Genomic DNA, 13,269 nt, shown 5'->3' with positions numbered 1-13,269 from the left:
TGTCATGTGACTGGGGTATATATATACTGGGGTGACCCCCTCCAGGGGATGTATACAGGTCACAGGGGCTCTGGTCATGTGACTGGGGTGTATATATACTGGGGTGACCTCTCTAGGGGATGTATACAGGTCACAGGGGCTCTGGTCATGTGACTGGGGTGTATATATACTGGGGTGACCCCTCCAGGGGATGTATACAGGTCACAGGGGCTCTGTCATGTAACTGGGGTGTATATATACTGGGGTGACCCCTCCAGGGGATGTATACAGGTCACAGGGGCTCTGGTCATGTGACTGGGGTGTATATACACTGCGGTGACCCCTCCAGGGGATGTATACAGGTCACAGGGGCTCTGGTCATGTGACTGGGGTGTATATATACTGGGGTGACCCCACCAGGGGGTGTATACAGGTCACAGGGGCTCTGGTCATGTGACTGGGGTGTATATATACTGGGGTGATCCCTCCAGGGGATGTATACAGGTCACAGGGGCTCTGGTCATGTGACTGGGGTGTATATATACTGGGGTGACCCCCTCCAGGGGATGTATACAGTTTACAGGGGCTCTGGTCATGTGACTGGGGTGTATATATACTGGGGTGACCCCTCCAGGGGATGTATACAGGTCACAGGGGCTCTGTCATGTGACTCGGGTGTATATACACTGGGGTGACCCCCTCCAGGGGATGTATACAGGTCACAGGGGCTCTGGTCATGTGACTGGGGTGTATATATACTGGGGTGACCCCTCCAGGGGATGTATACAGGTCACAGGGGCTCTGGTCATGTGACTGGGGTGTAAATATACTGGGGTGACCCCTCCTGGGGATGTATACAGGTCACAGGGGCTCTCGTCATGTGACTGGGGTGTATATATACTGGGGTGACCCCTCCTGGGGATGTATACAGGTCACAGGGGCTCTGGTCATGTGACTGGGGTGTATATATACTGGGGTGACCCCTCCTGGAGATGTATACAGGTCACAGGGGCTCTGGTCATGTGACTGGGGTGTATATATACTGGGGTGACCCCTTCAGGGGATGTATACAGGGGCTCTGTCATGTGACTGGGGTGTATATACACTGGGGTGACCCCCTCCAGGGGATGTATACAGGTTACAGGGGCTCTGGTCATGTGACTGGGGTGTATATATACTGGGGTGACCCCTCCAGGGGATGTATACAGGTCACAGGGGCTCTGGTCATGTGACTGGGGTGTATATATACTGGGGTGACCCCTCCTGGGGATGTATACAGGTCACAGGGGCTCTGGTCATGTGACTGGGGTGTAAATATACTGGGGTGACCCCTCCTGGGGATGTATACAGGTCACAGGGGCTCTCGTCATGTGACTGGGGTGTATATACACTGGGGTGACCCCTCCTGGAGATGTATACAGGTCACAGGGGCTCTGGTCATGTGACTGGGGTGTATATATACGGGGGTGACCCCTCCTGGGGATGTATACAGGTCACAGGGGCTCTGGTCATGTGACTGGGGTGTATATATACTGGGGTGACCCCTCCAGGGGATGTATACAGGTCACAGGGGCTCTGGTCATGTGACTGGGGTGTATATATACTGGGGTGACCCCTCCAGGGGATGTATACAGGTCACAGGGGCTCTGGTCATGTGACTGGGGTGTATATATACTGGGGTAACCCCTCCAGGGGATGTATACAGGTCACAGGGGCTCTGGTCATGTGACTGGGGTGTATATATACTGGGGTGACCCCTCCAGGGGATGTATACAGGTCACAGGGGCTCTGGTCATGTGACTGGGGTGTATATATACTGGGGTGACCCCTCCAGGGGATGTATACAGGTCACAGGGGCTCTGGTCATGTGACTGGGGTGTATATACACTGGGGTGACCCCTCCAGGGGATGTATACAGGTCACAGGGGCTCTGGTCATGTGACTGGGGTGTATATATACTGGGGTGACCCCTCCAGGGGATGTATACAGGTCACAGGGGCTCTGGTCATGTGACTGGGGTGTATATACACTGGGGTGACCCCTCCAGGGGATGTATACAGGTCACAGGGGCTCTGGTCATGTGACTGGGGTGTATATATACTGGGGTGACCCCTTCAGGGGATGTATACAGGGGCTCTGGTCATGTGACTGGGGTGTATATATACTGGGGTGACCCCTCCAGGGGATGTATACAGGTCACAGGGGCTCTGTCATGTGACTGGGGTGTATATATACTGGGGTGACCCCTCCAGGGGATGTATACAGGTCACAGGGGCTCTGGTCATGTGACTGGGGTGTATATATACTGGGGTGACCCCTCCAGGGGATGTATACAGGTCACAGGGGCTCTGGTCATGTGACTGGGGTGTATATATACTGGGCTGACCCCTCCAGGGGATGTATACAGGTCACAGGGGCTCTGGTCATGTGACTGGGGTGTATATATACTGGGGTGACCCCTTCAGGGGATGTATACAGGGGCTCTGGTCATGTGACTGGGGTGTATATATACTGGGGTGACCCCTTCAGGGGATGTATACAGGGGCTCTGTCATGTGACTGGGGTGTATATACACTGGGGTGACCCCCTCCAGGGGATGTATACAGGTCACAGGGGCTCTGGTCATGTGACTGGGGTGTATATATACTGGGGTGACCCCTCCAGGGGATGTATACAGGTCACAGGGGCTCTGGTCATGTGACTGGGGTGTATATATACTGGGTTGACCCCTCCAGGGGATGTATACAGGTCACAGGGGCTCTGGTCATGTGACTGGGGTGTATATATACTGGGGTGACCCCTGCAGGGGATGTATACAGGGGCTCTGGTCATGTGACTGGGGTGTATATATACTGGGGTGACCCCTCCAGGGGATGTATACAGGTCACAGGGGCTCTGGTCATGTGACTGGGGTGTATATATACTGGGGTGACCCCTCCAGGGGATGTATACAGGTCACAGGGGCTCTGTCATGTGACTGGGGTGTATATATACTGGGGTGACCCCTCCAGGGGATGTATACCGGTCACTGGGGCTCTGGTCATGTGACTGGGGTGTATATATACTGGGGTAACCCCTCCAGGGGATGTATACAGGGCACAGGGGCTCTGGTCATGTGACTGGGGTGTATATATACTGGGGTGACCCCTCCAGGGGATGTATACAGGTCACAGGGGCACTGGTCATGTGACTGGGGTGTATATATACTGGGGTGACCCCTCCAGGGGATGTATACAGGTCACAGGGGCTCTGGTCATGTGACTGGGGTATATATATACGGGGGTGACCCCTCCAGGGGATGTATACAGGTCACAGGGGCTGTGTCATGTGACTGGGGTGTATATATACTGGGGTAACCCCTCCAGGGGATGTATACAGGTCACAGGGGCTCTGTCATGTGACTGGGGTGTATATACACTGGGGTGACCCCCTCCAGGGGATGTATACAGGTCACAGGGGCTCTGGTCATGTGACTGGGGTGTATATATACTGGGGTGACCCCTCCAGGGGATGTATACAGGTCACAGGGGCTCTGGTCATGTGACTGGGGTGTATATATACTGGGGTGACCCCCTCCAGGGGATGTATATAGGTCACAGGGGCTCTGGTCATGTGACTGGGGTGTATATATACTGGGGTGACCCCTCCAGGGGATGTATACAGGTCACAGGGGCACTGGTCATGTGACTGGGGTGTATATATACTGGGGTGACCCCTCCAGGGGATGTATACAGGTCACAGGGGCACTGGTCATGTGACTGGGGTGTATATATACTGGGGTGACCCCTCCAGGGGATGTATACAGGTCACAGGGGCTCTGGTCATGTGACTGGTGTGTATATATACTGGGGTGACCCCTCCAGGGGATGTATACAGGTCACAGGGGCTCTGTCATGTGACTGGGGTGTATATATACTGGGGTGACCCCTCCAGGGGATGTATACAGGTCACAGGGGCTCTGTCATGTGACTGGGGTGTATATATACTGGGGTGACCCCTCCAGGGGATGTATACAGGTCACAGGGGCTCTGGTCATGTGACTGGGGTGTATATATACTGGGGTGACCCCTCCAGGGGATGTATACAGGTCACAGGGGCTCTGGTCATGTGACTGGTGTGTATATACGGGGGTGACCCCTCCAGGGGATGTATACAGGTCACAGGGGCTCTGGTCATGTGACTGGGGTGTATATATACTGGGGTGACCCCTCCTGGGGATGTATACAGGTCACAGGGGCTCTGGTCATGTGACTGGGGTGTATATATACTGGGGTGACCCCTCCAGGGGATGTTTACAGGTCACAGGGGCTCTGGTCATGTGACTGGGGTGTATATATACTGGGGTGACCCCTCCAGGGCATGTATATAGGTGACTGGGGGGGCTGAGTTATGTCTCTTGCACTATAGATGTCTTACAGGTCTCCTCTATACATCCCGTACCAGCAGCCCTGATAAAGCACTCAGCTGCTGCAGAACCTCTTCCAGTAGTGGGTTTCCGGAGACTGTAGGAGGTGCAGGGGATGCTGGCCGCATGCTGCTGCTCTACCTGATGTCACATGGATATAGCCGGGTCTGTATGGCTGTAGGGATGATAACACTGCTGTGCTCTGTGCTCTCTGCAGCCAGTGTTGGGTATTGGTCAGACTTTTGTGTATGTTAGTAGCAGCAGGACTGTTACATACGGTTAGGGCTTACGTTTTAAGAAAACTGAAACTCATACGAATATAACTGCCTCTCGTAATGTTACATATACAAGGAATGGTAAATGAGGTTACCAGTAACACAGCTCAGCTGCTACACAACACAGGGCGCGCTGTCGCAGCCGTACAGGACCGGGGTGGCTTGTGCCATGTGCTGGGGGATGGTAGAAATCCGTGGACCAGGAGGTGTTGCCGGGACCTGAGCTTGTTGTGCTGTGTCTGGTGCCGTCTCCAGGAGGTGTTGCCGGGACCTGAGCTGTGCGGCGCCGGTGTTGTTGTGCTGTGTGTCTGGTGCCGTCTCCAGGAGGTGTTGCCTGGACCTGAGCTGTGCGGTGCCGGTGTTGTGCTGTGTGTCTGGTGCCGTCTCCAGGAGGTGTTGCCGGGACCTGAGCTGTGCGGCGCCGGTGTTGTTGTGCTGTGTGTCTGGTGCCGTCTCCAGGAGGTGTTGCCTGGACCTGAGCTGTGCGGTGCCGGTGTTGTGCTGTGTGTCTGGTGCCGTCTCCAGGAGGTGTTGCCGGGACATGAGCTGTGCGGCGCCGGTGTTGTTGTGCTGTGTGTCTGGTGCCGTCTCCAGGAGGTGTTGCTGGGACCTGAGCTGTGCAGTGCCGGTGTCGTTGTTGTGCTGTGTGTCTGGTGCCGTCTCCAGGAGGTGTTGCTGGGACCTGAGCTGTGCGGCGCCGGTGTTGTTGTGCTGTGTGTTTGGTGCCGTCTCCAGGAGGTGTTGCTGGGACCTGAGCTGTGCGGCGCCGGTGTCGTTGTTGTGCTGTGTGTCTGGTGTCGTCTCCAGGAGGTGTTGCCGGGACCTGAGCTGTGCGGCGCCGGTGTCGTTGTTGTGCTGTGTGTCTGGTGCCGTCTCCAGGAGGTGTTGCCTGGACCTGAGCTGTGTGGCGCCGGTGTCGTTGTTGTGCTGTGTGTCTGGTGTCGTCTCCAGGAGGTGTTGCCGGGACCTGAGCTGTGCGGCGCCGGTGTCGTTGTTGTGCTGTGTGTCTGGTGGCGTCTCCAGGAGGTGTTGCCGGGACCTGAGCTGTGCGGCGCCGGTGTTGTTGTGCTGTGTGTTTGGTGCCGTCTCCAGGAGGTGTTGCCTGGACCTGAGCTGTGCGGTGCCGGTGTTGTTGTGCTGTGTGTCTGCTGGCGTCTCCAGGAGGTGTTGCCGGGACCTGAGCTGTGCGGCGCCGGTGTTGTTGTGCTGTGTGTCTGATGCCGTCTCCAGGAGGTGTTGCCGGGACCTGAGCTGTGCGGCGCCGGTGTTGTTGTGCTGTGTGTCTGGTGCCGTCTCCAGGAGGTGTTGCTGGGACCTGAGCTGTGCGGCGCCGATGTCGTTGTTGTGCTGTGTGTCTGGTGCAGTCTCCAGGAGGTGTTGCTGGGACCTGAGCTGTGCGGCGCCGGTGTCGTTGTTGTGCTGTGTGTCTGGTGCAGTCTCCAGGAGGTGTTGCCGGGACCTGAGCTGTGCGGCGCCGGTGTCGTTGTTGTGCTGTGTGTCTGGTGCCGTCTCCAGGAGGTGTTGCTGGGATCTGAGCTGTGCAGTGCCGGTGTTGTGCTGTGTGTCTGGTGCCGTCTCCAGGAGGTGTTGCTGGGACCTGAGCTGTGTTGTGCTGTGTGTCTGGTGCCGTCTCCAGGAGGTGTTGCTGGGACCTGAGCTGTGCAGTGCCGGTGTTGTGCTGTGTGTCTGGTGCCGTCTCCAGGAGGTGTTGCTGGGACCTGAGCTGTGCAGTGCCGGTGTTGTGCTGTGTGTCTGGTGCCGTCTACAGGAGGTGTTGCCGGGACCTGAGCTGTGCGGTGCCGGTGTTGTGCTGTGTGTCTGGTGCCGTCTCCAGGAGGTGTTGCTGGGACCTGAGCTGTGCGGCGCCGATGTCGTTGTTGTGCTGTGTGTCTGGTGCAGTCTCCAGGAGGTGTTGCTGGGACCTGAGCTGTGCGGCGCCGGTGTCGTTGTTGTGCTGTGTGTCTGGTGCAGTCTCCAGGAGGTGTTGCCGGGACCTGAGCTGTGCGGCGCCGGTGTCGTTGTTGTGCTGTGTGTTTGGCGTCTCCAGGAGGTGTTGCCGGGACCTGAGCTGTGCGGCGCTGGTGTTGTGCTGTGTGTTTGGTGCCGTCTCCAGGAGGTGTTGCCGGGACCTGAGCTGTGCGGCGCCGGTGTTGTTGTGCTGTGTGTCTTGTGGCGTCTCCAGGAGGTGTTGCCGGGACCTGAGCTGTGCGGCGCCGGTGTTGTGCCGTGTGTCTGGTGCCGTCTCCAGGAGGTGTTGCCGGGACCTGAGCTGTGCGGTGCCGGTGTTGTGCTGTGTGTCTGGTGCCGTCTCCAGGAGGTGTTGCCGGGACCTGAGCTGTGCGGCGCCGGTGTTGTTGTGCTGTGTGTTTGGCGTCTCCAGGAGGTGTTGCTGGGACCTGAGCTGTGCGGTGCCGGTGTTGTTGTGCTGTGTGTCTGATGCCGTCTCCAGGAGGTGTTGCCGGGACCTGAGCTGTGCGGCGCCGGTGTTGTTGTGCTGTGTGTCTGGTGCCGTCTCCAGGAGGTGTTGCTGGGACCTGAGCTGTGCGGCGCCGATGTCGTTGTTGTGCTGTGTGTCTGGTGCAGTCTCCAGGAGGTGTTGCTGGGACCTGAGCTGTGCGGCGCCGGTGTCGTTGTTGTGCTGTGTGTCTGGTGCAGTCTCCAGGAGGTGTTGCCGGGACCTGAGCTGTGCGGCGCCGGTGTCGTTGTTGTGCTGTGTGTCTGGTGCCGTCTCCAGGAGGTGTTGCTGGGACCTGAGCTGTGCAGTGCCGGTGTTGTGCTGTGTGTCTGGTGCCGTCTCCAGGAGGTGTTGCTGGGACCTGAGCTGTGTTGTGCTGTGTGTCTGGTGCCGTCTCCAGGAGGTGTTGCTGGGACCTGAGCTGTGCAGTGCCGGTGTTGTGCTGTGTGTCTGGTGCCGTCTCCAGGAGGTGTTGCTGGGACCTGAGCTGTGCAGTGCCGGTGTTGTGCTGTGTGTCTGGTGCCGTCTACAGGAGGTGTTGCCGGGACCTGAGCTGTGCGGTGCCGGTGTTGTGCTGTGTGTCTGGTGCCGTCTCCAGGAGGTGTTGCTGGGACCTGAGCTGTGCAGTGCCGGTGTTGTGCTGTGTGTCTGGTGCCGTCTCCAGGAGGTGTTGCCGGGACCTGAGCTGTGCGGCGCCGGTGTCGTTGTTGTGCTGTGTGTCTGGTGCCGTCTCCAGGAGGTGTTGCCGGGACCTGAGCTGTGCGGTGCCGGTGTTGTTGTGCTGTGTGTCTGGTGGCGTCTCCAGGAGGTGTTGCTGGGACCTGAGCTGTGCGGCGCCGGTGTCGTTGTGCTGTGTGTCTGGTGCCGTCTCCAGGAGGTGTTGCTGGGACCTGAGCTGTGCGGCGCCGGTGTCGTTGTTGTGCTGTGTGTCTGGTGGTGCCGTCTCCAGGAGGTGTTGCCTGGACCTGAGCTGTGCGGCGCCGGTGTTGTTGTGCTGTGTGTCTGGTGCAGTCTCCAGGAGGTGTTGCCGGGACCTGAGCTGTGCGGTGCCGGTGTTGTTGTGCTGTGTGTCTGGTGTCGTCTCCAGGAGGTGTTGCCGGGACCTGAGCTGTGCGGTGCCGGTGTTGTTGTGCTGTGTGTCTGGTGCCGTCTCCAGGAGGTGTTGCCGGGACCTGAGCTGTGCGGCGCCGGTGTTGTTGTTGTGCTGTGTGTTTGGCGTCTCCAGGAGGTGTTGCCGGGACCTGAGCTGTGCGGCGCCGGTGTTGTGCTGTGTGTTTGGTGCCGTCTCCAGGAGGTGTTGCCGGGACCTGAGCTGTGAGGTGCCGGTGTTGTGCTGTGTGTCTGGTGCCGTCTCCAGGAGGTGTTGCTGGGACCTGAGCTGTGTTGTGCTGTGTGTCTGGTGCCGTCTCCAGGAGGTGTTGCTGGGACCTGAGCTGTGCAGTGCCGGTGTTGTGCTGTGTGTCTGGTGCCGTCTCCAGGAGGTGTTGCCGGGACCTGAGCTGTGCGGCGCCGGTGTCGTTGTTGTGCTGTGTGTCTGGTGCCGTCTACAGGAGGTGTTGCCGGGACCTGAGCTGTGCAGTGCCGGTGTTGTGCTGTGTCTGGTGCCGTCTACAGGAGGTGTTGCCGGGACCTGAGCTGTGCGGTGCCGGTGTTGTGCTGTGTGTCTGGTGCCGTCTCCAGGAGGTGTTGCTGGGACCTGAGCTGTGCAGTGCCGGTGTTGTGCTGTGTGTCTGGTGCCGTCTCCAGGAGGTGTTGCCGGGACCTGAGCTGTGCGGCGCCGGTGTCGTTGTTGTGCTGTGTGTCTGGTGCCGTCTCCAGGAGGTGTTGCCGGGACCTGAGCTGTGCGGCGCCGGTGTCGTTGTGCTGTGTGTCTGGTGCCGTCTCCAGGAGGTGTTGCCGGGACCTGAGCTGTGCGGCGCCGGTGTTGTTGTGCTGTGTGTCTGGTGCAGTCTCCAGGAGGTGTTGCCGGGACCTGAGCTGTGCGGTGCCGGTGTTGTTGTGCTGTGTGTCTGGTGTCGTCTCCAGGAGGTGTTGCCGGGACCTGAGCTGTGCGGTGCCGGTGTTGTTGTGCTGTGTGTCTGGTGTCGTCTCCAGGAGGTGTTGCCGGGACCTGAGCTGTGCGGTGCCGGTGTTGTTGTGCTGTGTGTCTGGTGCCGTCTCCAGGAGGTGTTGCCGGGACCTGAGCTGTGCGGCGCCGGTGTTGTTGTTGTGCTGTGTGTTTGGCGTCTCCAGGAGGTGTTGCCGGGACCTGAGCTGTGCGGCGCCGGTGTTGTGCTGTGTGTTTGGTGCCGTCTCCAGGAGGTGTTGCCGGGACCTGAGCTGTGCGGCGCCGGTGTTGTTGTTGTGCTGTGTGTCTGGTGTCGTCTCCAGGAGGTGTTGCCGGGACCTGAGCTGTGCGGTGCCGGTGTTGTTGTTGTGCTGTGTGTCTGGTGCCGTCTCCAGGAGGTGTTGCTGGGACCTGAGCTGTGCTGCGCCGGTGTTGTTGTTGTGCTGTGTGTCTGGTGCCGTCTCCAGGAGGTGTTGCCTGGACCTGAGCTGTGCGGTGCCGGTGTTGTGCTGTGTGTCTGGTGGCGTCTCCAGGAGGTGTTGCTGGGACCTGAGCGGTGCGGTGCCGGTGTTGTTGTGCTGTGTGTCTGGTGTCGTCTCCAGGAGGTGTTGCCGGGACCTGAGCTGTGCTGCGCCGGTGTTGTTGTTGTTGTGCTGTGTGTCTGGTGGCGTCTCCAGGAGGTGTTGCCGGGACCTGAGCTGTGCGGCGCCGGTGTTGTTGTGCTGTGTGTCTGGTGCCGTCTCCAGGAGGTGTTGCCGGGACCTGAGCTGTGCAGCGTCGTTGTTGTGCTGTGTGTCTGGTGCCGTCTCCAGGAGGTGTTGCCTGGACCTGAGCTGTGCGGCGCCGGTGTTGTTGTGCTGTGTGTCTGGTGGCGTCTCCAGGAGGTGTTGCTGGGACCTGAGCTGTGCGGCGCCGGTGTTGTTGTTGTGCTGTGTGTTTGGCTTCTCCAGGTGGTGTTGCCTGGACCTGAGCTGTGCGGCGCCGGTGTCGTTGTTGTGCTGTGTGTCTGGTGCAGTCTCCAGGAGGTGTTGCCGGGACCTGAGCTGTGCAGCGCCGGTGTTGTTGTGCTGTGTGTTTGGTGCCGTCTCCAGGAGGTGTTGCCGGGACCTGAGCTGTGCGGCGCCGGTGTCGTTGTTGTGCTGTGTGTCTGGTGCAGTCTCCAGGAGGTGTTGCCGGGACCTGAGCTGTGCAGCGCCGGTGTTGTTGTGCTGTGTGTCTGATGCCGTCTCCAGGAGGTGTTGGCGGGACCTGAGCTTGTTGTGCTGTGTGTCTGGTGCCGTCTCCAGGAGGTGTTGCCGGGACCTGAGCTGTGCGGCGCCGGTGTCGTTGTGCTGTGTGTCTGGTGCCGTCTCCAGGAGGTGTTGCTGGGACCTGAGCTGTGCGGCGCCGGTGTCGTTGTTGTGCTGTGTGTCTGGTGCCGTCTCCAGGAGGTGTTGCCTGGACCTGAGCTGTGCGGCGCCGGTGTTGTTGTGCTGTGTGTCTGGTGCAGTCTCCAGGAGGTGTTGCCGGGACCTGAGCTGTGCGGCGCCGGTGTTGTTGTGCTGTGTGTCTGGTGCCGTCTCCAGGAGGTGTTGCTGGGACCTGAGCTGTGCGGCGCCGATGTCGTTGTTGTGCTGTGTGTCTGGTGCAGTCTCCAGGAGGTGTTGCTGGGACCTGAGCTGTGCGGCGCCGGTGTCGTTGTTGTGCTGTGTGTCTGGTGCAGTCTCCAGGAGGTGTTGCCGGGACCTGAGCTGTGCGGCGCCGGTGTCGTTGTTGTGCTGTGTGTCTGGTGCCGTCTCCAGGAGGTGTTGCTGGGACCTGAGCTGTGCGGTGCCGGTGTTGTGCTGTGTGTCTGGTGCCGTCTCCAGGAGGTGTTGCTGGGACCTGAGCTGTGTTGTGCTGTGTGTCTGGTGCCGTCTCCAGGAGGTGTTGCTGGGACCTGAGCTGTGCAGTGCCGGTGTTGTGCTGTGTGTCTGGTGCCGTCTCCAGGAGGTGTTGCTGGGACCTGAGCTGTGCAGTGCCGGTGTTGTGCTGTGTGTCTGGTGCCGTCTACAGGAGGTGTTGCCGGGACCTGAGCTGTGCGGTGCCGGTGTTGTGCTGTGTGTCTGGTGCCGTCTCCAGGAGGTGTTGCTGGGACCTGAGCTGTGCAGTGCCGGTGTTGTGCTGTGTGTCTGGTGCCGTCTCCAGGAGGTGTTGCCGGGACCTGAGCTGTGCGGCGCCGGTGTCGTTGTTGTGCTGTGTGTCTGGTGCCGTCTCCAGGAGGTGTTGCCGGGACCTGAGCTGTGCGGTGCCGGTGTTGTTGTGCTGTGTGTCTGGTGGCGTCTCCAGGAGGTGTTGCTGGGACCTGAGCTGTGCGGCGCCGGTGTCGTTGTGCTGTGTGTCTGGTGCCGTCTCCAGGAGGTGTTGCTGGGACCTGAGCTGTGCGGCGCCGGTGTCGTTGTTGTGCTGTGTGTCTGGTGGTGCCGTCTCCAGGAGGTGTTGCCTGGACCTGAGCTGTGCGGCGCCGGTGTTGTTGTGCTGTGTGTCTGGTGCAGTCTCCAGGAGGTGTTGCCGGGACCTGAGCTGTGCGGTGCCGGTGTTGTTGTGCTGTGTGTCTGGTGTCGTCTCCAGGAGGTGTTGCCGGGACCTGAGCTGTGCGGTGCCGGTGTTGTTGTGCTGTGTGTCTGGTGCCGTCTCCAGGAGGTGTTGCCGGGACCTGAGCTGTGCGGCGCCGGTGTTGTTGTTGTGCTGTGTGTTTGGCGTCTCCAGGAGGTGTTGCCGGGACCTGAGCTGTGCGGCGCCGGTGTTGTGCTGTGTGTTTGGTGCCGTCTCCAGGAGGTGTTGCCGGGACCTGAGCTGTGCGGTGCCGGTGTTGTGCTGTGTGTCTGGTGCCGTCTCCAGGAGGTGTTGCTGGGACCTGAGCTGTGTTGTGCTGTGTGTCTGGTGCCGTCTCCAGGAGGTGTTGCTGGGACCTGAGCTGTGCAGTGCCGGTGTTGTGCTGTGTGTCTGGTGCCGTCTCCAGGAGGTGTTGCTGGGACCTGAGCTGTGCAGTGCCGGTGTTGTGCTGTGTGTCTGGTGCCGTCTCCAGGAGGTGTTGCCGGGACCTGAGCTGTGCGGCGCCGGTGTCGTTGTTGTGCTGTGTGTCTGGTGCCGTCTACAGGAGGTGTTGCCGGGACCTGAGCTGTGCAGTGCCGGTGTTGTGCTGTGTGTCTGGTGCCGTCTACAGGAGGTGTTGCCGGGACCTGAGCTGTGCGGTGCCGGTGTTGTGCTGTGTGTCTGGTGCCGTCTACAGGAGGTGTTGCCGGGACCTGAGCTGTGCAGCGCCGGTGTTGTTGTTGTTGTGCTGTGTGTCTGGTGCCGTCTCCAGGAGGTGTTGCTGGGACCTGAGCTGTGCAGTGCCGGTGTTGTGCTGTGTGTCTGGTGCCGTCTCCAGGAGGTGTTGCCGGGACCTGAGCTGTGCGGCGCCGGTGTCGTTGTTGTGCTGTGTGTCTGGTGCCGTCTCCAGGAGGTGTTGCCGGGACCTGAGCTGTGCGGCGCCGGTGTCGTTGTGCTGTGTGTCTGGTGCCGTCTCCAGGAGGTGTTGCTGGGACCTGAGCTGTGCGGCGCCGGTGTTGTTGTGCTGTGTGTCTGGTGCAGTCTCCAGGAGGTGTTGCCGGGACCTGAGCTGTGCGGTGCCGGTGTTGTTGTGCTGTGTGTCTGGTGTCGTCTCCAGGAGGTGTTGCCGGGACCTGAGCTGTGCGGTGCCGGTGTTGTTGTGCTGTGTGTCTGGTGTCGTCTCCAGGAGGTGTTGCCGGGACCTGAGCTGTGCGGCGCCGGTGTTGTTGTTGTGCTGTGTGTCTGGTGCCGTCTCCAGGAGGTGTTGCCGGGACCTGAGCTGTGCGGCGCCGGTGTTGTTGTTGTGCTGTGTGTTTGGCGTCTCCAGGAGGTGTTGCCGGGACCTGAGCTGTGCGGCGCCGGTGTTGTGCTGTGTGTTTGGTGCCGTCTCCAGGAGGTGTTGCCGGGACCTGAGCTGTGCGGCGCCGGTGTTGTTGTTGTGCTGTGTGTCTGGTGTCGTCTCCAGGAGGTGTTGCCGGGACCTGAGCGGTGCGGTGCCGGTGTTGTTGTGCTGTGTGTCTGGTGTCGTCTCCAGGAGGTGTTGCCGGGACCTGAG

At 59.9% G+C, this 13,269-nt stretch overlaps 1 protein-coding gene across 1 annotated transcript in view; it reads left to right on the top strand.

Moving 5' to 3' along the window:
- The window catches only part of NUP98 (nucleoporin 98 and 96 precursor), a 49,977-nt gene that overhangs the window by 900 nt on the left and 35,808 nt on the right, over nucleotides 1-13,269 (top strand). The window lies entirely within an intron of this gene.

The sequence above is a fragment of the Engystomops pustulosus genome, chromosome 2 (genome assembly GCF_040894005.1).
Source record: "Engystomops pustulosus chromosome 2, aEngPut4.maternal, whole genome shotgun sequence".
Taxonomy (NCBI): domain Eukaryota; kingdom Metazoa; phylum Chordata; class Amphibia; order Anura; family Leptodactylidae; genus Engystomops; species Engystomops pustulosus.
This window is presented reverse-complemented; position numbering and strand designations above follow the sequence as displayed.